The sequence below is a fragment of the Gambusia affinis genome, linkage group LG19 (assembly GCF_019740435.1).
Source record: "Gambusia affinis linkage group LG19, SWU_Gaff_1.0, whole genome shotgun sequence".
Lineage (NCBI taxonomy): Eukaryota > Metazoa > Chordata > Actinopteri > Cyprinodontiformes > Poeciliidae > Gambusia > Gambusia affinis.
The window spans coordinates 405,647-422,599 of record NC_057886.1 but is presented as its reverse complement, the minus strand read 5'-3'; the positions used below and the strand labels follow the sequence as shown (position 1 = coordinate 422,599).

General features: G+C 38.5%; 1 protein-coding gene across 4 annotated transcripts in view; it reads right to left on the bottom strand.

Moving 5' to 3' along the window:
* hdac5 (histone deacetylase 5) overlaps positions 1 to 16,093 on the bottom strand; it is a 76,673-nt gene extending 60,580 nt beyond the window's left edge. Inside the window, exons 1-2 of one of the 4 annotated variants that reach the window (XM_044098987.1) lie at positions 15,841 to 16,087; positions 15,050 to 15,137 (exon numbers count right to left, since the gene is read on the bottom strand). The gene's annotated coding sequence lies outside the window, so the exon portion shown is untranslated. Of the gene's footprint in view, positions 1 to 4,899; positions 4,953 to 15,049; positions 15,138 to 15,840 lie in introns of those variants that run through there. The other 3 variants (XM_044098981.1, XM_044098986.1, XM_044098988.1) reach the window with 3 other exon arrangements.
* Between the last annotated feature and the right edge of the window lie 860 nt (positions 16,094 to 16,953).

Sequence of the window (16,953 nt, the reverse complement as noted above, 5' to 3'; positions counted from 1 at the left end):
GTTTGGGCACTCCTATTAACCTTAATTATTTTTATTTCTAAATATTTGGGTGTTTGCAACAGCTATTTAAGTTTGATATATCTAATAATTGATGGACACAGTAATATTTCAGTATTGAAATGAGGTTTGTTGGACTAACAGAAAATGTGTAATATAAAATATTAAAACAAAATGTGACAGGTGCAAACATTTGGGTACCCAAATCATTTTATTGATTTGAATACTCCTAACTGCTTTTCACTGACTTACTGAAACACAAAATTGGTTTGGTAACTTCATTAATGTTTGAACTTCATAGCCAAGTGTAGCCAATCATGAGAAAAGGTATTTAAGGTGGCCAGTTGCAAGTTGTTCTCCAATCTGAATCTCTTCTGAAGAGTGGCATCATGGGAACCTCAAAACAACTCTCAAACGATCTGAAAACAAAGATTGTTCAACAGAGTTGTTCAGGAGAAGGATACAAAAAGTTATCTCAGAGATTTAAACCGCCAGTTTCCACTGTGAGGAACATAGTAAGAAAATGGAAGACCACGGGGACAGTTTTTGTTAAGCCCAGAAGTGGCAGGCTAAGAAAAATATCAGAGAGGCAGAGAAGAAGAATGGTGAGAACAGTGAAGGACATCCCACAGACCACCTCCATAGACCTGCACCATCAACTTGCTGCAGATGGTGTCACTGTGCATTGTTCAACAATTCAGCACACTTTGCACAAGGAGAAGCTGTTTGGGAGAGTGATGTGACCGAAGCCTTTTCTGCAAGCACGCCACAGACAGAGTCACTTGAGGTATGCAAAAGCACATTTGGACAAGCCAGCTTCATTTTGGAATAAGATCCTGTGGACTGATGGAACAAAGATTGAGTTGTTTGGTCATAAAGAAAGGCGTTATGCATGGCGGCAAAAAAACACAGCGTTCCAAGAAAAACACTTGCTACCCACTGTAAAATTTGGTGGAGGTTCCAACATGCTTTGGGGCTGCGTGGCCAATGCCGGAACTGGGAATCTTGTTAAAGTTGAGGGTCGCATGGATTCCACTCAATATCAGCAGATTCTTGAGAATAATGTTCAAGAATCAGTTACGAAGTTGAAATTACGCCGGTCATGGATATTTCAGCAAGACAATGATCCAAAACACTGCTCCAAATCTACTCAGGCATTCATGCAGAGGAACAATTACAATGTTCTGGAATGGCCATCCCAATCCCCAGACCTGAATATCATTGAACATCTGTGGGATGATTTGAAGTGGGCTGTCCATGCTTGGCGACCATCAAGCTTAACTGAATTGGAATTGTCTTGTAAGAGGAATTGTCAAAAATACCTTCCATTAAAAGCTGTTATTCTTGCAAAAGGAGGATCTACTAAATATTAATGTCTCTTTTCTGCTGAGGGGGCCATATTTTTGCACCTGTCAAATTTTGTTTTAATGTATATTACACATTTTCTGTTAGTCCAACAAACCTCATTTCAATACTGAAATATTACTGTGTCCATCAGTTATTAGCTATATCAGACTGAAATAGCTGTTGCAAACATCCATCCATTTTCTTTACACCCTTCTTCCCTATATGGGGTCGGGAGGGTTGCTGGTGCCTATCTCCAGCTGCGTCCCGGGCGAGAGGCGGGGTCACCCTGGACAGGTTGCCATTCTGTCGCAGGGCAACACAGAGACATACAAGACAAACAACCATGCACACACACATTCACACCTAGGGAGAATTTAGAGAAACCAATTAACCTGACAGTCATGTTTTTGGACTGTGGGAGGAAGCCGGAGAACCCAGAGAGAACCCACCATGCACAGGGAGAACACGCAAACTCCATGCAGAAAGATCCCCGGGCCGGGAATCGAACCCAGGACCTTCTTGCTGCAAGGCAACAGCTCTACCAACTGCGCCACTGTGCAGCCCTTGCAAACACCCAAATATTTAGAAATAAAAATAATTAAGATTGATAGGGGTGCCCAAACGTTTTCATATGACCGTATGTTGTTTTTACATGCATTTACAATCTAATAATGCAAATCTAGTTTCAAATGTTGGAGATAAATTGCAAGTTAACATATTTTCCTATTACATACTGCAAAACAAACTAAAATTCAACTCAGTTCATTTATATAGTACCAATTCATAACAATGTCATCTCACAGCACTTTACAAAAAAATTATTTCAGTTCAATCATAAATATATTCCAACTGATTCTAGTTACCAAAAAGAATGCTCTATTAGATATTCAAAGTAGTTGTCTAAGTTTCTGTCTAAGGAAACCCAGCAGTTTGCATTGAGTCATTGACTTTCACTCTTGGATGAGCATGTAGCGACAACAGTCTGCTGAAAAAATTGTTTTCCTAGTTATTACATACTACAAATTGAGTAATCCATGACACACATACAGCGCCTCCTGCAATAAATATAAATTACAACAAAAATCTACTTTTAACCAGGAGTTATGTTAGATATGTTGTTTTTACATGCATCTACAATCTAATAATGCAAGTCTAGTTTCAAATGTTGGAGAAAAATTGCAATTAACTATTTTAATACAAATCATTCTTGATTTCACACAACATATCTCAGTAGATATACAAAGAAACTGGACTGATATGTATACAAACAAATTTAACTTGGCAGATTTCAGCACTGAACCATGAACATAACTTTTTTCTGATTTATATTTGGTTTATGGCAAGATTCTAAATTGCAAAACAAGATGTACCCTGAAGCTTACTGGAGATCCCCCTGGTCCTCTGGCTCCATCTACTGCTAAAGTAATAATATGGTGAAGAGGAAAGATACATGGAAAATTGACAAAAATTGACATCCTGAAAATAAAGCTACACTCTCCTTGAGTATATTAAAACACACACAGATAGCCTAGGTGCATCAGTGCAATCTAAGGCTCTCAGACTAAACTCTGGTCAGAACTGCTTAATGCTCCTATCTCCCTAAGGTTTTTCTATCTGGATCATCATGTCACCTTGATCCAGTATTTGCAGAAATCTTACTGCAGTTAACTTACTCTGACCTGGTGCACACATTAACAGTCTCCTGCTCTGCGTACTAACTGTGTTGCCTTTATGGCATTAAACTGTATTTTTAATATTTTTCTCATTAAATAGGGTTACATTTTTAGTTTACATTAATTTTCCATAAAGTCTTTTTGACAAACTGCAAATAGGATTGTTGACATCATTGACAACAAAATTTGAGAGTTCAAACATATACGTATAACAGTCCACATTTTATATTTTGTCAATTATGAACAGTCCAAGAAACAACTGTAACAATGGGTAAAGTGACAGCCATTCACTCTTTTCACACAAGTTTATATAATACAGGGTCTGCAGCCTGACTCTTTGGACTGTGAAGGTTGCAGACCCTTGATAAAACTTTCGATTATATAATGCTGATGACACACCTCAGTAACTCGACAAATAAACAAATTGTTTTTTACGTTCTAATTTCAATGTTGCTTAGCAGAAATTCTGAATGTATCTCATAACACTGATTTACAGATGACTGCATTCACCTAAACAAAGGTTAATACTAACAACTATTTGTTTGGGGGCTTTAGCAGAGTTTCTTCAATTGTTTGATCAATTTTTATATAACATATGGGGCACTTGAGAAAGATTTACCAAGTTGGGATATATTATATGTATATTACATAGAACCAAAATTCCAGGACAAATAGTGAGTCTTTTTAAAAGTTGTAAAACTCTCAAGGGTTAAGGCCAATCTAATATGCATTGACAGGCTGTCCTAGAGCCTAGAAAACCCAAAAGCTCTGTCACATTTCAGTCTTCAATTTAGTATTTTTGGGACTTTGACCAGTAGCTGGTGACCAGACCTGAGCATTCTGGCTGGATTATACTAATTCAACAATTTGGACACAAATTGCATTTAAAAACCGACATTTAAAAACTGACAAAATCAGCCCTTTAGTACCAGAAGCTAGTGAAGTAAAGCCAGTATTGGTGATATGTGAAAATGTTCTCACTTACAGATGAAATGCTGGGTTGCTGCTTTCTGAACTAGTTGCAAATAATTAATTATTTTTTTAGTTTTGTCAATCACATAGTAAAGTGAATAACAATAAACCAGATGCGATTATATAGGGGCATAAATCACTCTCTCCAGATGCTTGAGAAGGAGGTAACCTTTGACGTTGGCAATAAGTCTGAGTCGGTAAAAACTTGACTTTTACCAGGTAAAGCTTACCTGCTTATCCAGCGTAATATCTCTGTCAAATATCACGCCAATGCTCTTGACAGATAAGTGGATAAAAGTGGATTACAGACCTATGAGACCAGAGTGACCTAGGACCAGAGTCTCTGATCATATTTATGATCCCTCATACTTATGAGTGATCATAAGTATGGCTGTACCTGAACAGAATGATGTGTTTTGTTATCATTTATATGTTAAGAATTACAAGTCATCTAGGTTTTCAGTCCAGCAAAGCTGAATGTGACTGAACGACATCTATCATTAACTATACTTATTTATTATTAACAATCACCCTCAGTGGTAGTGTCATAAAAACAGCACTGGATCCAAGATGGAACCTTGGAGCACTTCAAAAGAAACATGAATTGTAGCTAAAGAGAAATCACCTAAGTGACTGTTATCCCTACTCTCGCTACCTTTATGATTTGTTTTGTATCTTTAAGTACAATAACTTACAATAATGTTGACTAAGTATGTGCCACTGTGTCAGAAGGGACACATTATTTATTTTAGAACACATTCAAATCCCTGGTCACTGTATAGTGTGTTTGGTGTTGCAATAGTTCTGAGTATAGTCTGCTGCCCAACTGCTCCATTAGCCTAATGACCTAATGACATGACACCCAAACTCATGTTAGGAAGAAACACTGTAGCATCTTTTTTTCTCCTACCGCTGCTAAAGTACCCAGAACTGGGAATTGGTCCTCTTTCTACTTCTCTACCACCTCCTCCTCCTCTTCACACCAGCATTTCCCAAAATACCTGGCCCCTCCCATTCTGCAGAAGAGCAGGAAGTGCTGCCTGGCAACTGGGGGTCTGGCTGCCATGGTAACAGTTCACCTGAACACCTCCTCCCTAAACAAATAGCAAGTGTGAGCAATAGAAACCGGGAGGGAGCACAGGATTTAGAGGTAATTTCCCTGCTGGTCCTTCTGTTTTCGGATAGGCACAAATCTGATGTAACGTCAGCCCCTCTGTACATGTCCATCTTAAGATGCCAACAAAATACGTGACATACATGTAGGCCTACTGCTCTCCAAACACACACACACATGCACACGCACCCCCCACACACTGCTGTTCTAGCTGTTCTTACATAAGTAATCTCAGAATTAATTTTACTCATTGGCGACACAATTAAGTGACTATTTTATAAGCAATGAAAACCCAGAATTTAGTCTCTCAGAAATTAGACATTTTTAAATTAAAAAAAATTATGTTATCGTCATGTTATTGCTTAGAGCAGGGATGCCCAAAGTTGGTCCTTGAGGGCCAGCATCCTGCATGTTTTAGTTCTTTCCCTGGTGGTAGTAACAACCTTTACAGCATGTCAATGTTCTCCTTAGGTTTTCTAACAAGCCATCATTGGATCCAGGTGCGTTAAACCAGGGAGAGAACTAAAACATGCAGGATGCCGGCCCTCGAGGGGAAGTTTGATGATTTGACAGTTGTGTACACTGTAACAAATGGCTATAAAAATCAGGAAAATGCAGTAAGGTGGCTGGGTTTTGAAAACACAGCTCCTTACTGTGATCTGAAATGCGAACGGAAAGTATATAGGATGCGATTGGACTGCTGGACCATATGTGGAAATTTACATCTGTACTATACATTTTATATGTACAGTTGCATTATGGGATGCTTACCGGCTGGAGGCGTTCACAGGCCCTCTAGCCATTCACGGGTCATTGTTTACCTGGTGAAACAATGACTTTCACTGGGTAAGTACTTTTTAAAAAACATTGTATTACAGTTTTGTGTTTATTTGAGGATGACAATATATTTTATGTGGTTATATTGAGCTACTCTCACTTCTATAAAATTGTTGGGTAAAGCTAATTTTGATTATTTCTCAGCTAGCATTATGTGCAACACAGGTGCTTTTTAGACAATATTTTTCACCCAGAAAATGCAGATGGCTATATTTTGGTCTTTCTTATTTATATAATGTACAGTGTTTTTTGTCACCAACTGTGTTTGTAACGCGTTTCGTGTGCTGTGGAGCAAACATAATCAACATTTTGACTGATCTGAATCTCACATCAAGTTCTGGTTCAGCTACTGTCTGTCTGTTTGCCGTTCCTCCAAGCCTGTACCCACCTGCCCAAAAGAAGCATGTCCTTGATGAATACCTGGATTTCAAACAAGTGTTCAGTACATCCAAAGCTCTCTCTGCTTCCCCATCGATTGTTTGACTGTGCCATAGATCTTCTCCATTGTGTCCTGTTGTCATCCAGTCGACTCTTAAATCTGTCCTATCCGGAATGTGAGACTATGAAAAAGTACATCCATTAATCTATGAATACAGGTAATATCTACTACTTATCTTCACTTCTGGGAACAGGTTTCCTTTTGTTGGTAAAAATTGGGTTCCTTGATCCCTGTGTTGATCATAGAGGGCTCAACCAGATAACAATAAAAAATAAACCCCCTTTACTTCATCTTCTCTGCTTCTCAACCGGTCCATGAAGCCACCATCTTCTTCAAGCTCGATCTACACAACGTCTATCATTTAGTCCACATATGGCATGGAGTTGAGTGGAAGACTGCCTTTCGGACCCCACTGTGTGAAATGCACCTGTAGTTTTTCAAAATCTCATCAACGATGTCCTCTGTGACTTTCTCTATCAGTTTGTTTTTGTTTACCTTGATGGCATTTTGATCTTCTAGAAACCACAGGAAATACCACAGGAATACCACACCTCATACTTTAATTCCTCTTGGGGAAAAAAATTATCTGAAAGCAGAAAAATGTGAGTTCCACAAACTATCCGTTATCTTTTTGGGCTACATTTTTGAGGGCAAACAGGTATGTACAAACCAAAGCTTTTCAGGACTGGCTGGCACATTTCCAACAACCATAAACAATTGCAAAGTTTTCTAGGATATGCTAAGTTATACCACCGTTTCATTAGGAACTACAGCCAAACAGCGGTACCCCTTACATCTCTTACTTCAACCGAGAGCACCTTCATCTCTAACCTGGATGCCGACAAAGTCTTGCTTGAAGTCAAGAAGAGATTCTCAGAAGCGCCAGTCCTTGTTCAACCTGACCCCCACCTTTAGTTTATTTTTCAGATGGATGATTTTGACTTGGGGGTTGAAGCTGTGCTGTCACAAAGATCTCCTGTTAATAACTAATTATACTGAACAAAAATATAAACACCCCATGTTAAATATTGTTGCCATCTGGAGTTAACTGTAAATGACATTTTATTGTACAAATATACTTCTTTTGATTTGTGTATAATTTTTAATCCAACCTGCTGTCAGTGAGCATTACTCAATGAGTTGTTTTTTTACTCAGTGCATGGGTGGGGCAGATCCAGTGGGTGATCAGACAAAATGAACAACAGCTGGACAATCCTTGGACTGGGGACAACAAAAGGCCACCCCTAAATGTCAAATTTTGTCACAAGTCATAATGCCTCAGATGTTTCAAGTTATGCAGGAGCGTGACATTGGCAAGTTGGATGCAGGGATGTCCACCAGAGCAGTAGCTTCACAGCTCAATGTCCATTATTGTACTAAAGGCCATTTAAGGGTTGTTTTCAACAGACTGGCACGACTGCAAGATGTTCAGTGTACATCCTTGTGCTTTTTTTCTCCCTGTCTTTCTCTCACAGAAAGCAAATACAATGTAGGTGATTATTAACATCTCACCAGACTCCAAGGATAAAACCCTGGCTCTCGTCCTTCCACCCATCTGTTCTGTTGGATCAGGTTCATTCAGCTAAACTGAATGAACCTGATCCTCCTACTGGCCTCCCTAACAAGATCTACTTTCCCTCCTGAATCTGTGCCTGACTCATTCATCAGGTCCACTTAGTAAAATTCTCCTTCCACCCTGAAATCAGCCAAACCATCGCCCTCATCAACTGGACGTTCTGGTGGTCATCCATCCATAAACACAAAGAATATTTCCCTTGCTTGTCACGTCTGCGACTGCAATAAAACCAGCAATCAACCATTTTCTGGACTCCTTCAGCCTCTCCCCATTCCCAAATAACCTTGGTCTCATATTACCATTTTGACTTTGTTACTGGATTACCACCATCCAAAGATATGATCACCAGTCTTAACAACATTGATCGTTTTTCCAAAGCCTGCCAAATATTTCCCCTCAGAAAATCTTTCACTGCCTTCCAAACTGCTCAACTCCTGGTCAAATCTGTTCCATTTCCACAGCATTCTCCATACTGTCCGATCATGGCCCCTAGTTCATCTCTCAAGTCTGGAAACAGCTCTGAAAAGCTTTCAACACCAAGGGCAGTCTCACTTCCAGTTTCCATCTACATTTCAATGGTCAAACTGAAAACATGAAACAAGAAATAGAATCTACCTTGCATTGCCTCACCGCCACAAATCCTTATGACTGGGTTGATTGTGCTCATAACGCTCACACCTTTTCAGCCCCTGGTTTTTCCCAGTTTGAAGTCTCCCTAAATTACCAGTCTCCTCTGTTCCCTTCTGACAAGCAAAAAAATTTACTCACTTTTGTACTCTGCCTGGTGGTGATTGCTGATGGGGCTGTTGTAAGGAATTTGGTTTGTGATGTCCTTGTGCGGTGTTAGGTTTATCAGAAACCACTCGAAGGTGTCATGGAGCACCTAGGCTCATTTAATGTCTAGCAGGTGTGGCCTGAAATGTGCATTACATCAAGATTATCAGCAGGTGGGATAAGAAGAGTTGGCTCCCACCCCTTCGACACCTGAGTGTTAGCCCTTTGTGGTTTCTATTAGGGGTGGGTAAAATAATTGAAGAATCGATGCATCGCAATAATTTCACGCAAAATTCATAATCGATTAGGGGGCTCCTCAGAATCGATTCACCTCCTGACACGTAGGGGGCGCTGCGAGTTTGGTTAGTGTGCTGAGCACCTGAGCGCATAACAACAGTCATGGCGAGCAGCTGTAGAAAGCTAACTCCGTCAACTTTTAAGTCAGATGTTTGGGCTCATTTTGCTTTCCCGTCTAAATCTGGAACTCAAGAAGTCGACAAAAGCAAGGTGGTATGTAAGCTGTGCCAGAGAGAATTAAAGTACTGCAGTAACACGACAAACCTGCGCAACCACTTAACCAGATACCACGCAGATGCGCTACAAAAACCCGAAGCACAATCTGTTGACTCCAAACAGACACAAATCGACAAATCATTCATCTCTAAACTTCCGCCAAGCTCTGCCCGCGCACAAAAAATCACAAAGTCTGTAGCCGTGTTTATTTGCAAGGACCTACGACCGTACAGTGTTGTTGAAAACAAGGGTTTTAAGAATATGCTAAAGATACTCGAACCACGATGATGATCAGTGTGGATCAGTTGCTTTTTCTGAACAAGAATTTCCACGTGCCCACTTAGTCTGTAACCAGAAATGAAGAACTGTACTGTTACAGTACAGTTCTTCATTTCTGGCTACAGTACTATAGTTCAGTTCAAGATATGTTCAAAAATTAGAGGTTAATCACTACATGTTCAAAAGCTAAGAATGTTTACAAGCACTAAACTTTTTCAGTGCAATTCAGTTGAATACAACCCTATGATTTGTTTTTAAATCTGCACCAATATGCACAGATGTTATTGAAATGCATTTTTATTTATATTAGACTTTCAAGACATAAGCAATGCATAATTTTATTTTACATGCACTTTATTTTTTAGTGTTTATTAAGAACAGTTTTTTACTTTAAGCACATTGCAGAAAGAAGTTTGTTTCATTGCTCAGAAATGTGATGTTACAGAAGTTTGTATGAAAATAAATATTTTAAAAATGTCACCATTTTCTTAAATCATTTGTGTCTTCACAACTTTAAATCAATATCGAATCGAATCGAATCGCAACAGCAATAATCGAAATCGAATCGAATCGTGAGATTCCTAACAATACCCAGCCCTAGTTTCTATGTTCACCTGGGTTACATGCCTAAGCTCTCCTAGATTCCCTCGCTCATATCTTCAAACAAACATAGATTTTCCGTCCATCTGAATGTTGAATGAAATCGTGTGTGGGGTCTTGCTCCTGCTGTGGGCTGTACACACACACACGCACACACCCACACGCACACACACACACACACACACACACACACACACACACACACACACACACACACACACACCACAATCACACCTGATATACCTACGATTTTTTATTGTCATGTGTGGTTTCTAACAATTTTAAAATCTTGCTGTGTGAACCAGGCATAAACAGCATTCCACATTCTTGAATGTCAACTAACAATCCAAATAGTATGTTACTCAACAAATAAAAAGCTAACCCAAAAAGCTGACATTTTAAGTTTGCAAGCACAGGGACAGTGTTGCTGCCTTTTCTTTATCCCAATCTCAAAGCATTTCAAAATTTTCTAGAATTATGCAGGTCATAGTGGCAGTATGTTGAGTAACTTTAATTCATGAAGTGACATTAATTGTTTTGGTTGTTATTCCTTCTGGTTTTGGAAACATCCGAAACTTGCAGCTTGAAGATTTTTGTTTCTTCTTTTACTTTGAGACAGTTGTTATGTTGTGTGAATGTGACAAGATGTTTTGCAAACAGCTGACTGGCATATCAAAAGCTCAAATAATTCCTAAACTTTGACTCTAATTTTCAGAGGAGTTAAAAAGGAGACTTCATGGATAGCTGAACCAAAGAAAAGAGAGAGGACAATACCCTTAAGGTCATCAATCATAATGGGTAAGGAACATATCACGACTCCATCTCTCTGCTCAGTTTTTGACCCAGAAGGCCACACAGAGTGGCAAAAGCACTTTTGGTGAAGAATAATAGGGTACCCAAGTACCACTTAGATGATATGAGACATTTTATATCCTGGTAGGATAAATTAAGTATTTGTACTGAAAAATGCACTTCTTACACTGGCTTCAGAGCTGAGAAGGTTTTGGTTAAGATGCACAAATTGTGCCATCAAACCTCCTGCTCTACAAAACGCATTAATCCAGTTGAAGGTTTCATATGTACAAAATTGCATCGAAAATGATTCCCACCTGTCACAAAGATCTTGCAGTGATGATGCTACCATATTTTTAAGAATTCAAATATTATGACAATTGCAGTTGTCTTTGAAGATCTTTTTGTATTCACTAAATAGCCATCAATCATGAGCAACCTAGCAGCTAATTGTACCAAATATCTAGCAAATCTGCAATAATGCAGATTTGTACTATATATATATATATATATATATATATATATATATATATATATATATATATATATATATATATATATATATATATTTATTTATATATATATATATATATACACACAAGGGTTTAGTTCAATGACTCATTTTTCTCTAAAGCATTGGTGTGCACAACTAGGTGCTTTGGCTGGGACATACATTTCTTCGTCACATCATTTAATAAAGGTCAGTAGTCAAATTTTGTTAGCATTTCTTGTGTTTTCGCAAGTACCGGATAACAAAGGTTGTCAGTGCTGAGTACATCATACCAAATGCTAAGAAGACAGACAGTTAAACATCTCTTCATTAATATAGTAGATAATGGCCAATGAAAGAGTAAGCTTTTGTTAATATCTCTTGTCATATGCCATTGTTCATGCCACTGGTATTGTCTTTAAGTCGGACCGTTATTTATACAGATGATCCTACTGAGACATGGGTTCATTCTGAAGTAAAAAAAGTAATAGGATGTAATAGGTACAAAAGTTTGGGTTGATACGAATATTAACACTGCTGTTATGGCCGCTTCCTGATATTTAGTGAAATCATATATATTTATGACATCATAAAATGACCACACCATTGACATTGCTTCTCTGCTACTTTTTTTTTTTTTTTTTACATATTTGTTGAAACATATATGTCGTGACAGTATGAGACACTGTTCTCTGCATCCTCCCAGTGCTACTATTGCCAACTGATGAGAAAAGCACCACTCCTGTACAAAAACAGCTAATCAGAACCAGAAGGGTCTTAGCAGTGTCAATCAAGCTCACGTACTCACTGCTCAATGTGCTGATGGTAGAGAAACAACTTACTATTACGGGAAAACTGTTTATCCACCGTCATCAGTGGGCATGCTAACTAGTTTGAACATTCACGACAGAATCAGCAGAATCATATATTCTAATTCATCCTAGTTGTCACACAGAAGAAAGGGTAAAAGCGCACGGGGGATCAGTGCGAGCCCCACTGGGACGTGCCTGCGGTAAACTTGTGGGGTCTAAAGGATTGTGTCTTTTAAGATCCAACGAGGGTAAAACAGTCAGACCAGGAACAGAAAATGTAATCTGCAAAGTATGTGGAAGAGAGGAAACACAAGCAATTTGTTTTACCACCATAAACGAAGTGTGGACTTGAATACCAGAAGTTCCAAGCGATTCTGCTGACTACAAGTTCCAGTCACAACACTGGGAAGAAAAGGCAGTGTAGCTTTAACACAATACCTCATTAAGTTATTGTATATTTTTCACTTATTTATTTAAGTTTGATTTAACCAGGTAGTTATCATTGAGCTTACGCTGCTGCCTGTCATTGCCAATGTTGTTTTCTTGCATTTAAAAATGCAAAAAACTAACAAAAAAAGAAGGAAAGTGTATTTTCTGCAGGTAAAAACAACACTGTTCAAGTTCTCCTTGTCTTCAGACAAAGTACTGCACAACTTGTGATGAAAAACACAAACAAACAATTGAATGCTTCAGTTTCATATTTTGTTACTAATCATGGGAATAAAAGTTGAATGTACAGATAGATGTTGATGTGAAATAGTTTTTTAAAATGTCATGTTTTATATTTAGATACTATAAACATTGGCATTTAATAATTCTGAGAAAAAAAACCTGTGCACCGCTGGAGATGGGCACCAGTCCATCTCACAATCCTACTAGACTAGTGTGTCTTAAATGGATGGAGGGAGGTTAAAAAGTTTGGTAGCACTTTATTTGACAGGATGTGCATAAGATTGACATGACACTGTCATAAAAATGACTTAACATTTGTCATGAGCATGAAGGAGGCTCTATGAATGTCTGTGACTGTTGTCATGAACTGCCAACTTTGCCTTAAGTTTTTATATGACACTTTAATGCAAAGCTGGCACTTTGAATGGACTTTCAATGCAACTTTTAGAGCAATTTTGCATTAAACGTGTCATTATTTACCGAATGACACGTCATAACATTTGGTAAATAATGACACTGAATGACACTTCATGACAACAGTCTTAGACATTCATAAAGACTCCTTCAATGTTTATGACAGATGTTAAGTCATATTTACGACAGTGTCATGTCAGTCTTATGCACACACCGTCAAATAAAGTGTTACCAAAAGTTTCTATCTAGGGACGTGCTCTCTGGGGGGAGAGGAGAATTAGTATGATTAAATCAAAAACAAAGATTGTAGGGAGAAAAAAAAACACAAGAACTAGCATACCAAGAAATATGAAAAAACCAATAAGAAATAATCAAGACTGAAATTAAATCAATCTAAAACCCAAAACACCAGTGGACCATAACAAAAGGACAGTAAACGTCTGTCCACAGGGCTAAATATGTTATTCTCATCAGAGTTTCTCCACAAATATCCTGGCTTACCAAATATTACATCCAAACTGTCCTTAGCCATTCCAATATTGGACACATTTGTATTGCAAATATGATTACAATTCAATGTATTGTGTAGCTGAAGTACAATAACAGATATTTTATCTTGATAATTCTTTGCCACTGCAACACAATGATAGTACGATGGCTAGAAAATGTGCTACAGCAGTAGCTTAGGAAGTCGTTTGCTCAATTGATGCTAATTTAACTTTAGAATTGTTGTCCTTCAAGAAGGTAAAACAGGTCTTAAAACCTTTTGCAGTCGCTGATAGATGTTCTTTTAGAATTGTCCTCTATCCCTAACATGTTGCTGCTACTATTATGTTTCATCTTGGTGATGGAGTGTTTAGGTTGATGTTCAGGATTTATACTGAGATTGATTTACACAGTGTTGGACTCTAGTTATTCAGTATCTGAATACTGTTGATAGCATTGAATTTTAAATAGGGGTATTAAAGTAAAACCATGTATCATATGGTTCTATATCACATTATGTACTACAATGTAAAAATATATTCAATTTTGTGTTTTTAACAAGACTAAAGTGTACAGATTCATGGGGGGGTAGAGATTTTTGTAAGGGACTTAATACAAAGCGCAATCAATTGAGTGAATTTGAAAATTTCCATTTTTTTATTTATCAGAATTATCTTTACTGGTCAAGACTGTGTGCATAAAGAATTTGACTTCACTTTTACACACTCACAGCATACAGACATTAAGTAGAACTATATACGCTTTAAAGGAAATAAAAGACAGAAACAATATGTACATATTTGTACATATTGCATAACTATTAAAAGAATAATAGTTATTATTCTTTTTAAAGGTAGGTAGTGAAAATTTGCTTATTTTCTTTCAAAGTAGAAGTGGACATAGGGCTGAGCAATATGGCTGAAAAATGATATAAGGGTTTGATAGGAGTTGATATCAGCAGTTATTAATTTGTTGTTTTAAATATCTTAAATACTGTCAAACTGGTGACGTGGCATTTTTTTTTGTTTGTTTTATGCACAATTTCCTCTCAAACTGTTGCACTCTTTTTTCTACATTCACTCCAACCCATTCATTTTATTTTTAAGCAGTTATGAGGCACTGTGATGAAACCCAAAATTGCTGTTGTTAAAAGTTAGTCAGTGAATTGTAGCCAGTTTACCAATGAATGCAAAATAATGGTATCATTATTATAACAAATAATAAAGTATTAACTATTTAATGAATCAGCTGATGCCACCAACCTTGCTTAGCTGGCTGTGAGAGGTTGAATGAAGAATGCCCTTCCTTGACCTACCCCCAGAATGCTGTGTGGTTCTGGATCGCAGTTTACTGAAATTAGAACATTCTATTGGACATGTTTTCTAGTTATATTGATCACGTCTCTATTGCAATATACATTATCAATTTATTGCCCAGTCTTATAAACAATGGGTTCAGAAATTGGGACTTCCATCTTTAGAGTCAGTGAAACAACCTGGAAACAGGCTTTAAGTACTAAAGACTTTGTGCTTCTGTGTTAGATTCTTAGGCACCACATTCATATATGCATGTGTAACCTACACTGTCTCCTTGATCTGGTAGCTGCACATCCTACTGATGTTAGTGACTGGAGACTGCGATCTATTACATGTTGGCTTATAATCAGCTCTAAGCCATCAAAAGAGTTAATTGCTCCCATCTGTTAGCTGCATGCTTGTACTGTAGATTCTGGTGGTTAACCTTTGGCTGTCAGTTGTTAGATGCATTATAGTTAGCTGGTGTCTCCACGGAAAGTTCCCAGAGCGTGTCGCACCAGCAAACACCTGTACTGTTACCTGGTTAACAGCTGGTTAGTTACTAGATCTTCCAAGTAAAAGCTTCTGTCCTTTAGCTAGCTGTAGCATTTCTGTGCACACCAACACATTTAGTCTGTAGTAGCAGCCCATATCATTGCTTCCAACAGTAGTCAGAACAAACATTTAATTAACGAAGCATATTGTAGAACGGCCACACGCATTCACGCTTGCACTCCCTCTTGGAGACCGCACAGTACCGTGAGTTTCGGCGGAGCTCTGGTCGCTTCCTATCGGATGCGGTCACTGCCGAGGTTCGGTGCGCGTTCCCCCCGCCCCCTAACTCTCTCCGCCACCGCAGAATCCTGTGTTCCTTAAGGTGGCCACGGAAAGGTGTAAAGCTAGTTGGCAGGATGCGTTTAACCTCCTACCATTTCACCTCCTCCATATTTACAGTCTTCGTTCCTTCTGCCTCGCGCTTTCTCTCCCACCAACAACAACATTATTGACGTCCTCCCCCTGCCACGTGACCAGTCTGCTGGGGTTAAAAATAGACTCGGTGCAAACCAATGGAGGGAGACAGACAAGGCAGAGATAGACAGACAGACAGGCAGACAAACGGACAGACAGGCATACGCCTACAGACAGAGGCGGATTTAGTCAGACAGTGGCCCGAATCAGAACAGAGGCACGTGACTGACCACCTCCATAGTAATTCAATATTTTCTGTATTTTCATCTCAAATCTACCCAATTCATTGTTGTTTATTGCTGGAAGCACACCTTTGCATCTACATTTTATTTTCTGAAGATCTATTTCTGCTCTTGTCTCAAAGCATTCATCCATCCATCCATCCATTTTCTTACACCCTTGGCCCTAGTGGGATTGGGAGGGGTGCTGGTGCCTATCTCCAGCGAGGCAACATTGAGGTCCATAGTGGCTAAATTCAACTTTTTGAAAACTGTGACTGTCATGATTGCAACAGTAACCTTCTCTGAGTGTTCCCAGTATTAACTGATGAAATACAATACTTAGTCAAAAACAACCAATCAGAGCCAGGAGAAGGCTTGTAGCTTGTGTAAGCCCTGCTCCAGGGCTGTGCAGAGACCTATGGAGGGGCAGGGGCTCAAATTTAAAAAAGGGGCACGTTGAACAAAAACTCAGTACAACATAGCAACAACCCATGTTAATCAAGAATCTAATTGGATCATACTATATCATTACCATCATGTGGGGACAATGCAAAGCAAATGTATATTTTCCCCAACTGGTATAAAGTTTCAGTTTCTGCTGCTGACAGTCCTGGATCTGAAACTGTAGATGTTATGAGGAGAGAAGGTCTCTGGTTATAAAGTTATGAAATAAGCAAAATT